This window comes from Dendropsophus ebraccatus, chromosome 6, assembly GCF_027789765.1.
Source record: "Dendropsophus ebraccatus isolate aDenEbr1 chromosome 6, aDenEbr1.pat, whole genome shotgun sequence".
NCBI lineage: Eukaryota > Metazoa > Chordata > Amphibia > Anura > Hylidae > Dendropsophus > Dendropsophus ebraccatus.
The window spans coordinates 125,357,953-125,376,462 of record NC_091459.1 but is presented as its reverse complement, the minus strand read 5'-3'; the positions used below and the strand labels follow the sequence as shown (position 1 = coordinate 125,376,462).

Genomic DNA, 18,510 nt, shown 5'->3' with positions numbered 1-18,510 from the left:
ATGTGTGGCTGGTGACAGTAACTATGGTAATCCTATGTAATGTGTGGCTGGTCACGGTAACCATGGTAATCCTATGTAATGTGTGGCTGGTCAAGTTTACTATGGTAATCCTATGTAATGTGTGGCTAGTGACAGTAACTATGGTAATCCTGTGTAATGTGTGGCTGGTGATGGTAACTATGGTAATCCTATGTAATGTGTGGTTGGTCACTGTTACTATGGTAATCCTATGTAATGTGTGGCTGGTCACGGTAACTATGGTAATCCTATGTAATGTGTGGCTGGTGACAGTAACTATGGTAATCCTGTGTAATGTCTGGTTGGGGACGGTAACTATGGTAATCCTATGTAATGTGTGGCTGGTGACAGTAACTATGGTAATCCTATGTAATGTGTGGCTGGTGATGGTAACTATGGTAATCCTATGTAATGTGTGGTTGGTCACTGTTACTATGGTAATCCTATGTAATGTGTGGCTGGTCACGGTAACTATGGTAATCCTATGTAATGTGTGGCTGGTCACGGTAACTATGGTAATCCTATGTAATGTGTGGCTGGTCACGGTAACTATGGTAATCCTATGTAATGTGTGGCTGGTCACGGTAACTATGGTAATCCTATGTAATGTGTGGCTGGTCACGGTAACTATGGTAATCCTATGTAATGTGTGGCTGGTCACGGTAACTATGGTAATCCTATGTAATGTGTGGCTGGTCACGGTAACTATGGTAATCCTATGTAATGTGTGGTTGGTCACTGTTACTATGGTAATCCTATGTAATATCTGGTTAGGGAGGGTAACTATGTTAATCCATGGTCCCTCCCACACCATCCCTGTCTTGAGTGATTGACAGAGCCCAGTCTCCAGCCCTGTAGTCCCATCAGTTAGTCAAGGCAGAGAGAGGTGGTGGAGGAGGAGGCGTGCATGCTGCGGCTCAGCATCACCTCTGTGGCACTTCAGCTTCCAAGAAATAATGCAGTTTTATAACTCTGTAAATCGCCATCAGCAAAGATAAAGGCATAATTTGTTTTATCTCCGTATCGCCTATCTGTGTCTGCATCTCTGGTACTGACCTGACAGAATCCACTTAAAGGATGCAATCCGGCTGATCGCTGATCCTCATATACAGGGCAATATGTAGACAGATAACCATAATCGGCTAGTAAAATAAGGCCTTTATGGGAGAAGTAGACTGTGGGTGCCACTGTTATGGGGACACCATGGAAGCCCTGTTATATAAGTACTGTGCTTATAGCATCAAGACAACTGCTGTGGCATCATAGCAGAAGGGCAGAGCAACTAAAGGGGGTGCTGTGGTGAAAATAAATTGTTTTTAAATTAATTGGAGTCAAACAAACTTATACAGATTTGTAAATTACCTCTATTAAAAAATCTCAATCCTTCCAGTACTTATCAGCTGCTGTATGTCCTGAAGGAAGTGCTATATTCAGTCATGTTTTTACTGAATGTGCATTACCTGCTGCTCAACAGAATTCAATAAAACAGCAGAGGGGACAATTTTTTTCTTTTTATGGCCCCAAATATTATGTGTGAACATAACTCTACGTACTTACCAACACAGAGGCACTCACATCCTGAGGTTTTCCCTATTCTGCGCCGTATTAATGCACATGACCACTGCAGCCTGGGAACGGCTCTACCGGTCACATGTCAACACATCAGAAAACGGACAGGGTACCGGGAAAGCTTTAGAGTGTGGGTGCCACAGTATCGGTAATGTATAATGTTAGTACTTTATATGAACTTGCGGACAGCGCATTACGGAGGTATTCTTTCCTACATGGTTTTTACGATGACTAGTTTTATTTCTCGAAAAATAAATGAAAGTTCCTGAATTAAAAAAAAAAAACAAGCTTATAAAAGTACAGAGAATTTTACGATTTACTGCTATAAATATAAAAAATAAAAAAATAAAAAGTTTCACTGATTCATAAAGCAAAGCAAATGATTATTCCTATATAAAAGCGCAGGAATGTAAACGTATTTTCCTTTAAATTGCCTTCCCAGCAATGAATGCGGATAGACACGTATAACAGGGTGGCCTCTTAATGACCAAGGACTGATTCAGCCCATTTTAGATCTGCATCCCGCAGCCCAACAAAAATGTTCCAGTAAAAGAATTGTGCTCTACAGCAAAGTGCGGGGAGTCAATGCACTGAAAGAATTTTTCGTTTTCTCGGTACAGCCACAAGGGAAACCTCTAAACTATGTAATTAAAGTCTTAAGCCTGGCAGCACCAAACATATTTGTAGTGTAAATGGGCAGTCTAGGTGGGCCAGATGGCCCCTATCTAATGTCTGCCTCTGTGTCTCCAGTCGTGTACATAGAAAAAGGCCTCTATTCCCCTGTAAGATACATGATCCATTCATCAAACACAAGGACAATTTGCCGAGAGTCTATCTTCGTTTTATACGGAAAAAAAAAGTAAAAAAAAAAAAATTACAATTCCGACCTTTGTCTGTCGACATTTTAGTTTGAACGCTCAAAATTGGCCAGAAATTAAGATTTTGCAGGAGCTTGTTATATATGTGACAATATACCGGCCAGGATATTAAAATGTACCTATAACTGGAAGCATCAGTAGCGCGAAAGAAAAAAGTCCCCACCCTAGTTAGGACAAAGTAAATCTGGGCAGATGCCAGACACCGCTTTTTGGGCAATGACAGTCTAAATAAAATCTGTCGAGTCATAAATGAAGTAGACAGAGGGTTTTCTGTGAGGGTCTCGTCCAGTGGTCTATGTACACCTCGAGTTGGCCCTGACCGCAGTATACACAAAATGTCATAGTTAGATCTAAAGGCAAGTAAAGCGTAAGGATGTGAACACATTTAATAAGGGACAAATTGTGATGTCTAGACAAGTGGGCCAGGCCATCTCCAGACTGTCCAGTCTTGTGGGGTGTTCCTATTATGTATTGAATAGAGATGAGCATGCTCAAATACGATTGTTTGGCATTTCGATTAGGCCATAGGCTGTATCAATGTTTTCCAGGCTTCCCTAGGGTCGCATCCAACTTTGTCAGCCATCAGTTGTTTTTTTTAGCACTTTACCTATCTGTATGTTTTTGGGTGTGGGAGGAAACCAAAGAACCCAGAGGAAACCCACCCAAACACGGAGAAAACATACAAACGTGCTACTCAATAATCAAATTGGTAATAATCAGTAATCAAATGCTGAACAAGTGGACTTGAGCATGCTTATCTATATTAGTGAATACTGCCCAATAAAAGTGCAAAAGAAGAGCCCGTGGAGCCTCATTTAAGTGTCTCGGAACACAGGACTAGCCAAATATCCCTCTAGGGAGGACACAGCCAAGGGGTGGCTCCTCTAAGAAAACCGCCATATTAAGTGGCTCTATATGTCAATGTAATGACAAGTGAAAAACCAAGGCCAGGTATCCATCTACAGACAGCTGTTTCTGGGTGTTGCCCCTCATCAGTGTTCCCATGCTCTTCTTTTGCATATTCATGTTTCCTAGGGAGCAATGCACCTAGGATTTCACTGCATTGAGCGCTTTAACCGGCAGCAAACAGTGTTATTGTTTGGCTGGTCTCCCTGAGATCAGCGATCTGTTTCACCTAATAAAAGTGGTTCAAGTAAGGAAAAACAGTCACTGGGTCATGGGCTCATTGATGAATATGTGGGATCAAAAGGGGTTGCCCGGCTTAAGACAACTTTTACTATACTGCTGCTGTTATATAGAAAACAAAAAAGAGCCTATGCATATCTCTCTGCCCCCGCAGTGTCCACTTATGGGTCTCTAGTGTCTCCTTCTGAGGTAAACCACTTCCGAGACAAACTCCCAGCCCGCTCACTGACTGAGAGGGGGCAGTGCCACAGTCAGTGATTGGCTGAGCAGGCTGTCACTCCCGAGACGAGTTTGTCTCAGAAGCGGAGGTGACTGCGATCAGCAGGGGACACCAGAGACCTGTAGGAGAACACAGAGGAGCATGGAGAGGTAAGCATACAACAGCAGCTGTATGTTTAAAGTTGTCTAACACTGGACAACCCCTTTAAGGCTAGCCCATCGGGTCTGATTTTGCAGTGGGAAAAAAATTGTTGAAAAACTTCCTTTTGGCTATGATATAAAGGAGTCCAATCTTACAGGACATTGCAGCTTTCTTTGTATGTTGCTGCAAAGCCCATTGTGAACCCCGTCTACCACCGAAACGTAAAATACACACCTAAGCATTGGAACATTGGTAGAGAGCATAATATCTTGGTGCAGATACCGGAGGACACTTTAACAGGTTTAGTGAGATCCAGACGATTATTACGCCATGGTTTCACTTCAGGAACATTTTGCGCAAAGGCGTCCATCTCATTATATAGATAAGACCATGATCATTATTAGCGGCTGTCAATATAACAAGGCAGCCTCCTTTACCCCGTATGTTTACAAAGTGGGAACATAGCCTTAGGGCCCTATTACACGGGACGATTATCGATCGAAAAGTCATTCAGATTTGGACGATAATCGTTTAGTGTAATAGCAGCCAACAATTAAACGACCAACGAGAAATCGTTGGTCGTTTGATACAATTTGGACCTATTTTTATTGTTGATCGTTCGCATGGAATAAGACGTTGTTCAGTCGTTCGCAGTAGCTACGAACGCAATAGCGACGACAAGACGATCGCAAGAACGATTATAAGTAACGATCATTGTTCCGTGTAATTGGGTGAACAATTTCGGTAGTTCGCCATAGCAGTTGTTTGAGATCGTTTATCGTTAATCGCTGAAAAAAATCGCTTCATGTAATAGTACCCTTAGGCTATGTTCACACTACGGAACAGACCGCCCATTCCGTGACCCCCGCCGGGTCACGGAACGGCCGGTCTGTGCCCGGATCATCGCGGCCGGTACTTAAGTACGGTCCGGATGATCCGGCCGCTCGCTTCACTGTGTGCACTGACAGGTCTTTCTGCGGCCGGACTTCACTGAATTCCGGCCGCAGAAAACTTACCTGTCAGTTTTGTTCCGGCGCCGCATAGGCTCCCAGCCGGAGCGTGTACGATGTGGGTACGCTCCGGCCGGGATCCCATTCAACATAAAGCTATGTCCCATCCCGCAAAACTACGGCCGTAGTTTTACGTAGTGTGAACATAGCCTTAGACTGTATTAGAAGCATTTATACCAAACCTTTTGTTAGGGTAGGTTCACACTGGTTTCTGATGTCCATCACAGATATCTATTGGCATCCTGCCAAGAACGGGATACTGGCGTATACTGTGGTGTACAGTAGTGGGTACCATTCATTTCAGTGGCTTGAAATGTAAATCATCTAGAGACATCAAAATGACAGCCTTTTTGATTGGCCAGCAGCCATTTGATGGCAAATAACAGTCGTTAAATGACTTTTTGTCATTTTGATGGTGTGTGAACATAGGGGGAGATTTATCAAACATGGTGTAAAGTGAAACTGGCCCAGTTGCCCCTAGCAACCAATCAGATTCCACCTTTCATTTTCAAAAGAGTCTGTGAGGAATGAGAGGAGGAATCTGATTGGTTGCTAGGGGCAACTGGGCCAGTTTCACTTTACACCATGTTTGATAAATCTCCCCCATAGCCTATAGATGTAATTTGTTAAATGTCATCCACCTTTCTGGTGCTATAAGGCTATGTACCCACACGCTATTTAAAGCCTCATTTTGAGACATAAACAACTGAAAATTATGGCCCAAAACCAAAGATTTTTTTTAAAAAACTGAACAGAAAAAACATCTGAAAATAAAGCTAATAAACAGTGTGTGAACATAGCCTTAACCTAAAAGAATGTCTGCTTTTTCAGGTAAAAGGAGTCTTTTTTTGCCAAATTGTTTTGTTGGACTTTTGTTTTTAAATGTTTTTTTTTTTTGCTAGCTTTTAGGCTGTGTTCACACAGGGTTTAATTAAGGCTACTTTGCCTTGAATTTCTCATTAGCTGTAAAATAGCTATATTTTTGTCGTGATTTTAACAGAATCGTGTCAAAAATAGCACTAATCTACTGCAATTGTGCAACATTTTTTGGAACTTTGAAAGTTCTAAAAGTTCTAAAATATGTAAAAATAAATAAATAAAAAATAAAAAGCCTAAAACAAATCCCTAAAAAAAAAGCCTAAAACAAATCCCACATATTTTTTTTTTTGGGGGGGGGTAAATTGTCATTTTGTTGCCATGTGGTTTTGTTCATAACAAGTAATTATGGCTGAGATTTCACGTGTGAACATAACCTCAAAGTGCCGAGATTAGCCGACAAGTGAGCAAACCCCCGCATCTCGGCTGTTTTTTATCTTTTGTGCGGCAGTAAAGTTTATCGTTATCGGCCGTAAATCTGTCTGTGTAGATACAGAGATATGTGACCGATAACAATTGCAAACGATATAGCAATCATCCATGTGGACCCTGTGATCAACACTCATTTCCCGACTCCCATACACAGATGCATATCAGTCTGTGTAAAAGGACCTGTAGCCTAATACACTGCCCCGTGTGAACATACTCTTATAGAACAACTAGCTCCTCATATTTTGTCCTTCCTGACTGATGCAGAACACTAAGTGAACATACCGTGGTGTGAAAGTTGTCGCCATCAGGGTCACTGTTCGTTATTAGTGGCGAGCGAGTATGCTCGGTCCGGCATTGTGCTCGATCAAGCATCAGGGTGTTCGGGTTAAGGTGGCCGTACCCCTACAATAACTGACGGCCGAGCAATTGTTTAGCTGTCAGTTATTGCTCTTGCCCGCTGCAGTAAGATATTGCATTTTTTTTGTTCTAATTTGTATAATCATATTGAAGGTAAGTTTAAAAGAAATATACAAAAATTAGAGAGAAAAAAATGCAGTAGGTTTGGCAGTATGCTGTTAATCACTTAAGGACAGAGCCAATTTCCATTTTTGCACTTTCGTTTTTTCCTCCTTGTGCTTAAAAGGCCATAGCACTTGCATTTTTTTCACCTGGAGACCCACACGAACCCTTATTTTTTGCGCCACTAATTGTACTTTGCAATGGCAGGCTTAATTTTTTGCATAAAATATGCTGCAAAACCAGAAAAAAATTAAATGTGTGGTGAAATTGGGGGAAAAAAAAAACACAATTTTTTTTTATTTAGGGAGGTTTAGTGTTTACACCATTCGCCCTTGGGATAAAACTGAGTTGTTATGCATGTTCCTCAAGTTAGTACGATTACAATGATATGTAACTTGTGTAACTTTTATTTTATTTGACGGCTTTTAAAAAATTAAAACCTTTTTTAAAAAATAAATGTTCTTTAAAATTGCTCTATTACCATGCTTATAACGCTTTTATCCTTTGGTCTATGGGGCTATCTTTCTATTGGTCCCTTGTTTGCGCATATACGACTTTTTGATCGCTTTTTTTTACCATTTTTCAGGATGTGATGCGACCAAAAATGTGCAAATATGCACTTTGGAATTTTTTTCCGCTGACGCTGTTTACCATGCGAGATCAGGAATGAAACAGTTGAATAGTTCGGGAGATTACGCACGCAGCGATACCAAATATGTTTATTTATTTATATTTATAAAATGGGGAAAGGGGGGAGATTCAGACTTTTATTAGGGGAGAGGATTTTTTTTAATTAAAAAAAAAAAATTTACACTCTAACTAGAAGTCCCCCTGGGGTTAGGGTTATTCCCCCTGCGGTTAGGGTTATTCCCCCTGGGGGACTTCTAGTATTACTACTCTGATCTCTCATTGAGATCTATGCAGTGTAGATATACTGCATAGATCAATGAGATAGGCATTCTATTGCTTTCGGATGCTGCAACCGAGGGCAATAGAATGCCAAGCCAGGATCAGTGCTATTACAGCGCAGACCCCGAGTTGGACCAGATGCGGCAAACCCCCCAATAGACACCAGGGATGGGGAAAAGAAGCATTTTAGATGCAGCTGTCAACTTTGACAGCTGCATTTAAAATGCTAATTAGGGGGCACGGCGATCGGACCGTGCCCGCTAATAGCCGCGGTCTCGGGTTGCAGGTAGCCCCCCCTCTGAACACCCTTAACGACACAGGGACGTACATTTACGCCCTTGGTTGTTAAGGGGTTAATCAAGGGCATACCGCCAGAGTTCTAACCTATTGCATTTTTTTTTGTTCTAGTTTTTGTATATTTGGTTTTATATTTTTTGTATATTTTGTATATCCCTTCAAGGAATAATATATACAAAAATAAGAACAAAAAATGTAATGCATTAAGCAGGCAACATTCACTCTGCTGAGCAGGGGGCACCTGGTTAAATGCTCAAGTCTTCCATTGAGTTTGCTACTCAAGTCCATCATTGAAAAATACTCAACTCGAATAACAAGCACTCAAGTATTTGAGTGCTCGCTTAACACTATTTATTACCTGAAGGAAAACCAAAATGATTCTATATACTGACAGCAAGCAGAGATTTTGATAATGGTGATAATGGTTTTTTTTTTTGCACGTTGCCCTTTTCTCCTATCAGACCTGCCCAAGAACATAGACTCAACACTACATCCCCTCCCCCCAGGGGAATCGCATCCTGGTGAATATGCGTACAGTTGTTTGAAAACAACAGTATGTTTTCAAACAAGTTGAATTGAAAACATGATTTAAAAAAAAAAATGTAAATTGCAAACGTCATTTGAAAATAACATATTTGTAGAAATTCCACCCGGCTTGTACACCTGGCAAAACTCAACCTGAAAGCAGGACAACAGTATCCCTAACTATAGAAGACTTCAATTAACCAATATATATTTTCTCTCTAATCAAGGCCAAGTCAAAACATCTTTAAGTTATTTCATCCCAGACAAATTAAAGTAGCTGGGAGCAGACCGGCAGTCTGGTAAGAAGGAGCCGAAATACCCCGTGCTGTATAACAGAGAGCTTTCTGAAAACTGGAAGAAAACGCCACAACTATCTTATAAATGAGATCTTTCAGTGGCATTTTTAGCAGAATTAGAAACATGAAAATAAAGAACGCACAACTGTACTCACGTCGCTTTGATCAACGTCCGCCTCCAATCACATAATGTGGAGAGAGGAGGCTTTTTTAGAGGGATAGCGCAGATCTCCAAGGGGGTTTACACCATGTCCTTTATAACACAAATTTTAAGAAGACCTCACACGTATTCTGGGACCACAGAGACAGAGCGGTGTAATGTACTGCGGAGTCCGCACAGGGAAATTAATAAACAGGATGTTATTAGAATGATACCTCTGCCTGCCGGGGAAAGCTCAGGCATAGATTGTGTGGAGAAAGTCAGGTATCGGATGAGTAAAGTCCTTTTTACATGGTAAGGCTATGTTTACACTACATAAAAGTACAGCCCTTGTTGCCTTACCTTCTATGGGATCCGGCCGGGATCCCGTGCGGCCCCGCAAATAACTGACATGCCAGTTTTCTGCGGCCGCAATTCAATGAATTGCGGCTGTAGGAAACCTTGTCAGTTCATACAATGAAGCGAGCGGCTCCATTGTGTGCAGGGGGAAGCATCAGAACACTGCGGCCGGAAAGATCATCCGACCGGTACTTAAGTACCGGCCGGGATGATCCGGGCAGAGACCGGGGTCACAGAACGGCTGGTCTCATACGTAGTGGGAACATCGCCTAAGGGTATGTGCACACTGAGCAATTCTCACGGAATTCCATGCGTATTCCGCCGCAAAATACACGCAGAATTCTGCCCGTTTAAATTCACCATGGCTCCTTTCCATAGAGCTAAATGGGAATTCCATCTGTCTGTGTACACAGCGGAAATTTCTGTCCGGATTCCGCGTTACACCAGGTTCGTTCTTTGGGTGGATTGCGCTGGCGGAATTCCATAGAACTCCATGGGAGGTCATTTTTCACGCGGAGTGCTATGAAATGAGCCGAATCGTCAGGGGAAATTCAGCGCGGAATTCAATGAGAATTGCTCAGTGTGCACATACATTGAGGGTGTAGTGTTTATTATTCGTCCCATAATCAGCCTGTGTGGGAAGTGACGTTGAGCTTGCCGGCTGATTTATTTTTTTAAACAGTGGTAAAGTTTATTGTTATCGGCCGCACATCTTTCTGTGTAAACAGGAGACGTGCTTCCAATAACAGTTAATATCAATAGCTAGAGAAGAGCACAGCTCGAGCCTGCATGGATCAGTCCAGTCCTGAGGGTTCGCCATTTGATAATCTTCTCTGAAGAAGTTGCATGCAGCCCTAGGCCATGTTCACATCACGTATGAGACCAGCCGTTTTGTGACCCGGCCGTATTACGGAACGGCCGGTGTCAGAGAAGATCATTCCAGCCAGTACTGCAGTACCGGCCAGATGATCTTCATTTCTGTTGAATTGGGATGTGGGTGCACCTGTGTGTGTCCGCATACTAATCCACCACTGCACACAATGGAGCGTGAGGTCGGAGCTGCACTTTCCATTGTGTGAACTGACATGTCTGTGCGGCCACTATTCAATGAATAGCCGCCGCAGAAAACTCGCATGTCAGTTTTTTGTGCTGCATCCAAGTTCTTCGGCCACCGGTAATTAAGAGACAAATTCTTGGGCTCCAACGGACCAAGCATGCTCAAGTTGCAGAAGTATCTGTGCTGTATGCAAACATATGGTCAATGTACCTTTTACTAGAGATGAGCGTACCTCAAACACGCTTGGGTTCCTCTAAACCCAAGGGTGTAACATTTGATAACCGGTGGCTGAAGAAGTTGGATGCAGCCCTGGGCTCTGTGCCCGCATCCCTGGTGACAGGTTCCCTTTAAATGGACGGCCAATCTAGTTGAAATTATGAGGTTAGGCTGACTTTAAAGGGGTTACACCATTCAGAAAACTGGTTCTAAACCAATCCATTAAGTTGACTATATTTCAGCTGTACATGAATGTCCTGTGTGAGAGATCTAGACTTACTAATCCGCATGCGCTTGCTTTGTTTAGATAACTTGTTGGTCTTGGTTAGGACTTACTAAGGTGGGCCAGGCAAGTTCATCTAGGATCTCCAGGAAGTACTGGCAGTTGGTCTCCACTGAGCCTGCATAACTTGTGAGACAAGAGGAAGGCGGGTATATGTTGTGGGCCGCGTGAGGTGTCCAACACCTGCCACCATGACATCGGTATCATCAGTAACATCGTCCACAACACGCACCCTCTGGTCTCAGAAGTTATCATCTGAGATGGCCAGAGTGAGGAAGTGCAGCACCAGAGAGAAAAGCAGGTAGGGCCTTTTCTGCTCTCCGGACTATGAATATACACTGTATGAACACAGCCTGAGGACTAGGAGGCACTAGGCTTTATTAGACCAAAGGTAGTGTCGGTCTTGGTTGGTGTCCTCAATATATCTGTACATTTTGCAGGATATAAGTGTATAGTAGATTGGTTGCCCCGGGTAGCTCTCTATCACCCCCTTCATGTGGGCTTTTGTCAGGGCATGTAGTGGGTTTTGGTTGGACTGATGGTTGATGCTCTATTGGGGGGGCACATTGAGTCGAGGCTGCTGCTCTGTATGTGCACCCAGAATGACAGCGTACCTAGAACCATAGTGGTAACTGCCCAGCTAACTGCCCGGCACGCCATGTTGGAAGTGCTGCGATGGACTTAGAGGAGGTACTTGCAGAACTCCAAATAAAAGAGCTCTCTTGGGCATGAATCCAATTTTGAGTGTTTTAAATAAGTGACCAGACCCCAGACCTCACTGCCATAAAGCAGGATTGAAGCAATGACACCATCAAAGATTTGTAGCCAGAACCTTACAGGTGGTTTGAGGTGGTACAGTCGCTTTCTGAAGGAATAGAGGGTTCTACAGGCTTTTCTTTCCAGGGCCTCTATTGCTGAGCTCCAGCCCCCGGTACATGTAGCTGCAGGTTTTCTCCAGTGCTGACCCTTAAAGTGACACTGTCACCCCCTTTTTGCAGTATGACTTCTCTACACAGGTGTAAGGATAAATTTAGTCGTTTTCATACCTTATTTTATACCATACCTCATGGTGCTTGTTCCATTAAAAAGTGATCTTTTATCATCTGTGGATTGTGTTACCTGGGTGGGGCGTCACAGGCAAAACGCCACTTAGCCCTGCCCACATTGCCACTGTAGGCCCCGCCCCAGTGATGTCATGAGTGCATATGCCCGCCCCCTCAGCGGAAAAAAAAGGGGGTAAAGTGTCACTTTAATGTGAAGGAGAGGTAGGAGACTTCATTCTGATTCTGCCTCTGGACCACCATGACCTTGGTCTTCTTTAGACTGATGAGTAATGCCCATTTGGTACTAAATTTTTCCAGTACTGACAAGCTGCCTTGGAGGCCGCTCTCTGTTGAAGACAGCAGCAGGAGGTCATCGGCGTGCAGCAGGGGGAGTCCTTTAGATCTATCTATCTATCTATCTATCATCTATCTATCTATCTATCTATCTATCTATCTCCTATCTATCTATCTATCTATCTATCTATCTATCTATCATCTATCTATCTATCTATCTATCTATCTATCTATCTCCTATCTATTATCTATCTATCTATCTATGTATCTATCTCCTATGTATCTATTATCTATCTATCTATCTATCTATCTATCTATCTATCTATCTATCTTCTATCTATCTATCTATCTATCTATTATCTATCTATCTATCTATCTATCTATCTATCTATCTTCTATCTATCTATCTATCTATCTATCTATCTATCTATCTATCTAAGAAATTCAGAATGAATGCAGCACTCGTGTAGCGATGAATGTGGTGCCAGGCGGTATATACCAGTGACCATCCGGTATAAGTTATATAAATCAGAAGAATACCGCAGCACTCATGGGATAGAATTCAACACAACGTGTTTATTTCCCCAAACCGCGACGTTTCGCTCTCCACACTGAGAGCTTTTTCAAGCCACTTTCAGCTGAGTCCTGATTATCTAATATATATTGCACTGTCTGTGTAACACTATTGCATTGTATATTGTGCACTTTATGATTATTTGATTCACTTGTAATTTTTATGGACCACAACATATTTAACTTTTTTACACTGATGCACTTATTTTCACTGTGATTTTTGTATTTATGAATGAATTGATTGTAATTTTGTTTCAATCATCCTAATTTGTATACCACATATATATACCTGTTGTAGATCACATGTATTACCACTGCTTGAAAAAGCTCTCAGTGTGGAGAGCGAAACGTCGCGGTTTGGGGAAATAAACACGTTGTGTTGAATTCTATCCCATGAGTGCTGCGGTATTCTTCTGATTTATCTATCTATCTACCTATCTATCTATCTATCTATCTATCTATCTATCTATCTATCTATCTATCTCCTATCTATCTATTATCTATCTATCTATCTATCTATCTATCTATCTATCTATTATCTATCTATCTCCTATCTATCTATCTATCTATCTATCTATCTATCTCCTATCTATCTATCTCCTATCTATCTATCTATCTATCTATCTATCTATCTATCTATCTCCTATCTATCTATCTCCTATCTATCTATCTATCTATCTATCTATCTATCTCCTATCTATCTATCTATCTATCTATCTATCTCCTATCTATCTATCTATCTATCTATCTCCTATCTATCTATTATCTATCTATCTATCTATCTATCCATCTATCTCCTATCTATCTATCTATCTATCTATCTATCTATCTATCTATCTATCTCCTATCTATCTATCTCCTATCTATCTATCTATCTATCTATCTATCTATCTCCTATCTATCTATTATCTATCTATCTATCTCCTATCTATCTATCTATCTATCTATCTATCTATCTATCTATCTATCTATCTATCTATCTATCTATCATCTATCTATCTTCTATCTATCTATCTATCTGCTAGCTATCTATCTATCTATCTATCTATCTATCTATCTATCTATCTATCTATAATTTTTTAGCTCTCTGCCGTCAGCCTATAATAGTATATACTGTACAGAATATATATAGCTGTTATTACTGTAAACAAAATGTATTTACTTGACGCGGCGCGTCGGCCCCCTGCAGCGCGGTGCATTTGGGGATACGTATGTATTCAGGCCTCGTTTCCTAGAATATATCTTTTTATAAACTCAGCTCTCAAATAGGTTTCTATGAAAAGATTATGTGTAAAAAAAAAAAGAGCGTATAAATATATAAAAGAGGCATTGCCACCTGAAATGTATCAATATTGAAATCCTCCTGACACATTGGGAAGTGGTCTGGAGTGGTATGTTTTCCTCCTCTAAAATAAACTCCTTACACAGTCGGCTATATTCCCGCTATGCTATATTTATGTTTTTGCCAGATGAAAATATCAAGTCTGGCTATTTATTTTAATAGTGCTCCTTCTCCCCTGTGGGTGAATGGTCAATGCCTTAAAGGGGCACTATCACTTCTTGTATAGTTGTAGTTATAGACTTATCGGATGGGTGCTGTACTTTAGGCAGCGTCTTTGCCACGATATATAACAGTATAGCTACATGTACATGACTTTGCTTCCTATGAGACATCACGTCCAGCAGTCACGTGACTGCATAAGGGCCCTATTCCACGGGAGCGATAGTCGGCTGAATCGGCTTGATTCGGCCGATTATCGATCGGTGGAATAGAGAAAATGATCAGCCGATGATCGTGTCATCGGCTGATTGTTTATTTAGGGCCAGACCAAAAATCATCGGTCCCCACCGCTGCGGTGGAATAGCGGTGCACGGCGGGCGACCGACGATTTGAGAAGCGCAGCATACATTACCTGACAGGGCTTCTCGACTGCTCAGTCTTCCTCCCCGAGTCCCGCGGCACAGCATCAGCAGCTCCGGAGTGGCCTGACTGAGCAGTCAGACCGCTCAGCCAATCACATGCCAGGACCGCCGCGGGACCTGAGGAGGAAGACGGAGCGGAGGAGAAGCCCTGCCAGGTAATGTATGAAACAAGGGCTGCAAGGACATCGGTAACGATGTCCCTGCAGCCCTCGCTCAATGATCATCGGGCCGTGGAATAGGACCCTAATGGTGCGATTAGACAGACAGATTTATCTGACAGATTTTTGAAGCTAAAGCCAGGAACAGACTATAAACAGAAAACAGGTCATAAAGAAAAGACTGATTTCTCCTCTTTTCAAATCCATTCCAGGCTTTGGCTTCAACAATCTGTCAGATAAATCTGTCTGTGTAAACGCACTATGTTGCTGCGTTTACACAGAACGATTATCGTGCGAATTTGCACAATAACGGTCAAATTCAAACGATAACCCTACGTGTAAACGCAGCGAACGATCAACGATTGATCTTTCAGCAGGTTCTCAAATCGTCGTTGATCGTTTGCAAAAAATTCGCAGATCGTTTTGAATAAAATGCTTTAGACCCCTCTGGCAGCTCAAGGGTTACACAATCGGCCCTTTCATTTCATTTGTCCTTGTGTGTCCTTCCAATTTGTGAACATTTGCATGAGCCGAGAAGCTTTAAGATAGAAGCTGATTTGTGGCTTCTCTCCTGGCGCTGAATGAGCGGTGTGTGGCCGGCTGCGGAGCAGTCATCTTGTGTTAGCATCACTGCTTGCTTCATGCCGTCCTGTGTTTTTTAACCCTTATCATTGGACCAGAGTAAATGGTGTACATCAGGTTCTTTAGGGGTATCTACTGTTCTGCCATAGACTGTGGTGCTCTGCAGGTACGTCATCTACTATTATTGTACACAGTGGATGTAAGTGACTGCGGTCAGGTTACCACACAACACACAAGTGGCCGCGACCTGACAGCCACATGAAATCCTCCGCAGATCTATTTCTTACCGTTATAAGACAGTGGTGGCAACATGAGTCCATTCACTTACACCAATGTGCACAGTGATCGTTCACAGCACAACCAGTGCTGTGGCCAAGGTCACCATATAGCCCTACCCTTAAAGGGGTTATCTGAGTAAAAAAAACAATATTCTAAAGGATCCCCCTTCCCAATACCACCCTATGTCTAATATGCATGTATAACCTTTCTTGCACCCTTTCCCTGTTCTCTTCTCATACTTACCTGCTCTGGATGTCTAAATTCATCTTCTTAGTGTCCATTCTGACAACACACTGCTCCCTCTTCCCACCTCCCTTTGTAGTCACAAGACATGTGATCTCTTCTCTGGGGGCCGGGTTAGCTGTCTATTGACTTTGTAAACCAGCCACTAGTAGACATTATCTGCATCATCTCCATGCACCTGTGCTGCTGCTTCCATAGACTTACATGAGTCCCTGAGCCTAGGTTTCTGTAATATGAAAAGTTATAGTTCTATCTCTGCTTGCTGTCCTTGAATACAGGCATATGTACCTGTCTTTGTGTCACAGCTCTGTATATTGTGAGTGTTATGTATGTTCTTAGAGTCTGGATGGAACTAGAATGTTTTCATTCACAGTCAGCAAGCAGAGATCTAAACCTACATTACAACCCCCAAACTCCTGGTAAACAGATGCCCGTTATGCAGGATATAGCATGTGCGCGTCAGCTCTGCTACACCATGTGTGCGTCAGCTCTGCTACACCATGTGCACGTCAGCTCTGCTACACCATGCGTGTGTCAGCTCTGCTACATCAACAGCTAGTATGGAATACATATTGTGGTGATGTGATGCAAAGTCTGTGGAAAAAAAAAACAGTCCTGTGTTTACTGTGCAATAATAACAATAGCAGTGGTAGTTTCCTGGCTGACGCCATCTTGGATATAGATCAGCTTTTTAAAAAAAAAAAACTGGAACTCGGAAATGGCAGCAGCTAGAAAGACAGCGGGTGGCTCAAAATACTGTTATACTCTTATACTCTAATATATTATTTTTTAGCTCTTAGGTGGATACGCCCTTTAATGTTATGGATGATCAGTGTATATGTTTATATAGTGTCTAAAGATTCTGCAGAACTTCACAATTGATTTTGCTAAAGGCGTACTCCTTAGGATTTTTTTTTTTAAATCAACAGGTGTCAGAAAATTATACAGATTTCTAAATTTCTTCTGTTTAAAAATCTCAAGTCCTCCTGTAATTATCAACTGCTGTATGTCCTGCAGGAAGTGGTGTATTCTTTCCAGTCTAACACAGTGCTCTCTGCTGCCACCTCTGTCCAAGTCAGGAACTGTCATAAGCAGTAGAAGATTTCTATGGGGATTTGCTACTGCTCTGGACAATTCCTGACATGAGTGGTGATTGACAGTTATCCTCAATCACCCTGGTACACCCTGGCTGCAGCACTATTGACAGACAGCTTCCCCCAGTGTAATGTCTATTCTAATGATAACATGTAATATTTAGACATAAGGCAAGGCTGCAGCACTACTGACACAGACAGCTTCTCCCAGTGTAATATCAATTCTAAAGCTAACATGTATTATATAGACATCAGGGGAGGCTGCAGCACTCCTGACACAGACAGCTTCCCCTAGTGTAATGTCTATAGTAATGATAACATGTATTATATAGACATCAGGGGAGCCTGCAGCGCTACTGACACAGACAGCTTCCCACAGTATAATGTCTATTCTTATGATAACATGTATTATATAGACATCAGGAAGGAGCAGTATCGCTAGGGCTGCATACAGCCCTGCAGTTCCTGACACAGGCATTAATGGCAGCAATGTAAAAAATAAAAATACATATTTTCTCTCATAGCATTATAAAACAAAGTTTTTTAGAAATAGGGAGAAATTTATTAGAATTGTCTTAGTTGCCCCTAGCAACCAATCAGATTTGATAAATCTCCCCCTTAGTGTTCAGTAAAAATATGCAAATACACTTCTCCTTATCAGTACATAGAAGGGCATTGGTTGGCTGGAGAGAGGCCTTGTATACAGATTGTGGGTTACTAATTCTCATTGAAGATGCACAATTTGTGTATGAAGACTAGTGTTGAGCTGAGTTGCCGAACTATTCAGGTTCGGAAACATTTTTCCAACCCGAACGCTTAGTATTTGACTCCCAGTGTCTGGAGAAGTTAACCCTGCTGTTCTTTTCGGTTCTACTATACACATATAATGTTTTGGTCATTTTTGACCGGGCCTATTAAGGTCTGGATTTTTAACTAACTAGTGTTTTATTTGAATATCTTTTGCATTATTAGGCTATGTTCACACTACGTAAGAGACCGGCCGTTCCGTGACCTACGTAAGAGACCGGCCGTTCCGTGACCCCGGCCAGGTCACGGAATGGCCGGATCATCTCGGCCGGTACATTAACCCCTAGACGACCCAGGGCGTATAGTTACGCCATGGAAGTCTGTCCCCAGACGACCTAGGGCGTAACTGTACGCCCTGGGTGTTTCTCCCGCTATGAAGCGTGCTCTGGAGCGGAGCGCGCTTCATAGCAGGTGGGGGCCTGCTGCAATCAGCAGCCGGGACCTAACCGGTAATGACACGCTGCAGCGATCGCGCTGCCGTGTGTCATTAACTCCTTGAACGCCGCCATCGCGTCGCGACCGCGGCGTTTAAGTGTAAGTGACAGGGGGAGTCCCCTGTCACTTACCGATCGGGACCCCCGCAGTGTGACTGCGGGGATCCCGATCGGTAAAACGGGCCGCCG

The 18,510-nt window shown here is 42.4% G+C and overlaps 1 protein-coding gene across 4 annotated transcripts in view; it reads right to left on the bottom strand.

Annotated features, from left to right (window-relative positions):
* The window catches only part of SUPT3H (SPT3 homolog, SAGA and STAGA complex component), a 389,270-nt gene that overhangs the window by 355,785 nt on the left and 14,975 nt on the right, over positions 1 to 18,510 (bottom strand). The window contains exon 1 of one of the 4 annotated variants that reach the window (XM_069975874.1): positions 10,945 to 10,962. The exons of 1 other annotated variant lie outside the window; for it this stretch is intronic. The gene's annotated coding sequence lies outside the window, so the exon portion shown is untranslated. Of the gene's footprint in view, positions 1 to 5,164; positions 5,387 to 8,991; positions 9,011 to 10,944; positions 10,963 to 18,510 lie in introns of those variants that run through there. 2 more of the 4 variants (XM_069975875.1, XM_069975872.1) reach the window with 2 other exon arrangements.